General features: G+C 50.6%; 1 non-coding gene across 1 annotated transcript; it reads right to left on the reverse strand.

Annotated features, from left to right (window-relative positions):
* Positions 1 to 364: 364 nt before the first annotated feature.
* LOC117284159 lies at positions 365 to 468 on the reverse strand. The gene has a single exon (XR_004515259.1). It is a non-coding gene; the product is annotated as a U6 spliceosomal RNA (small nuclear RNA).
* Positions 469 to 1,909: the final 1,441 nt, after the last annotated feature.

A 1,909-nucleotide genomic window follows, 5' to 3' on the forward strand; every position in this document is an offset into this window, starting at 1 on the left:
GCGCACGTCTGTAATCCCAGCACTCAGGAGGCTGAGGCAGGAGGATCGCTGTGAGTTCGAGACCAGGCTGGGCTACATAGTGAGTTCCAGTCAGTCTCAACTACACAGTGAGACCCTGTCTCACAAAACAACAACAACACCAGCAAAAAGACTGACTCCTGTTTCTGGCCTGTGCTCCTCAGGTTGCTGTTGACCTGGTGGGTGTTTGGGATCATCTCTGTCATCGCTGAAGTGTTTGAAGAATTCTTTTTGTCATTTAGCGTCTTTAGCCATTTCTCTTCTTCCTCTTCCTCCTCCTCCTCCTCCTCTTCTTCTTCCTTCTCTTCCAGCCTCTTTTGCATATTCCCAAAGTTGTTTTCATCCTATCAATACGGACCCCTTCACGAATTTGAGTGTCATCCCTTTGCAGGGGCCGTGCTAATCTCTGTGTCGTTCCGATTTTAGCGTACGTGCTGCGGAAGTCAGCACTTGTCTGGGGTTTCTGTTTTTGTGTTGTGAGGTCCTCACACTGAGATACGTCTCAGCCCTTTATATTTTAATCTTTTATTTTGAGATAGGGTCTCACTAAGTTGCCAAGAATGGTCTTGAACTCACAGTCTTCCTCTCAGGATCACGGGCCCGCAGCCCTCTGCCCGGCTTGTGAGACTTGTCGTCTGGGTTTCTACTTGTAGGAAGTCTTCCTAGCTGCCCTTGGGGTGGGCGCTATCACTACCCATTATGGCTTGTTTCTAGCCACATGTGCTCATAGGTGGGGCTTTTTGGAGATGGCTGGTTATGGGGTGTGTGATCCTAAGGGTGTGATGCTGGGATGAGGGGTGCGTAATTGCTGAATTAGTTCACTGGTTTAGCATTGTTCTGGGTATGGATAATGGAAAGGCCACCATGGTGACACCACCCAAAAAGGATAAAAGGAGAGGCTGCTGCTGCTGCTGTGCTGTTTCCTGCCTACCCTGCCTTGGAGCATGGACTGAAACCTTTACAAACTATGAGCAGAAATAAACCTGTCCTCATTTGGTATTGAGTATTTTGTCTCAGCAGCGAGAAAAGCAATTAAGAAAGACGTCATCTGAGTTCGCACAGAGAAGGTGAATAGTTTGTCTGAGGCTGCAGAGCAGGATCCACGTTCAGACTAGACCGACGTGCCCCCAAGCAGTCTCAGGTGGCCCTGTGGACAGGTGTGGCTCCGGCTGTGCTGCAGGCCAGGCCTTGTGCATGCAGCGAAGATGCGATTCCACAGCTGTGGTGCCGGGGCTGTCTGTGACTCCTAGGGGTGTGTGTGTGTGTGTGTATGTGTGTGTGTGTGTGTAATTTCAAGGGGACCCACAGGCAGGAGCCAGGGCCCCACCAGAGTGCAGATCAGAGCTGTACCAGCTCAGCCTGGGCCCCAGCCTCAGAGCTGCCTTGGTTTCGGTCACTAGGTTCCCAGGGGAATTCCTGTGGAATTCCAGGCATCCGCCTGTCCAGTACAGAGGAGGTTTTGAGGAAGGCAGCATCCTGTACTGGCCTGGACTCTTCATTCTGGAACAGTCAGAGGTGGGTGGGAGCCAAAGCAGCCCTCACTGGGGTCCTCCTGATCAAGCTGGAGGACCCATATGCAGGGGGAGAGGGGGGATGCAGCAAGCAGCCCTGGGAACCACATAATACATAATAAACAGGATCTTTGCACTTGTAGTCAAGGATTTTTTTTTTCAGAACTTGGAATTGAATCTAGGGCATTCTGCATTGAGATACATACCCAGCAGCTCTTTTCTATTTTTGCGTTTTGACAGAGTCTAGTTAAGTTACCCAGATTGGCTTGAATTTGTGATCCTTCTGCCTCAGCCTCCCAGAGTGCACCACCTTGCATCTTGAGATCATCCTGGGTTTAGGTGCTTCTAGTTCCAATGACAGGTGTCCTGGAGAGGAAGGC

Source organism: Fukomys damarensis, unplaced genomic scaffold, assembly GCF_012274545.1.
Source record: "Fukomys damarensis isolate Sample0158 unplaced genomic scaffold, DMR_v1.0_HiC HiC_scaffold_34, whole genome shotgun sequence".
Lineage (NCBI taxonomy): Eukaryota > Metazoa > Chordata > Mammalia > Rodentia > Bathyergidae > Fukomys > Fukomys damarensis.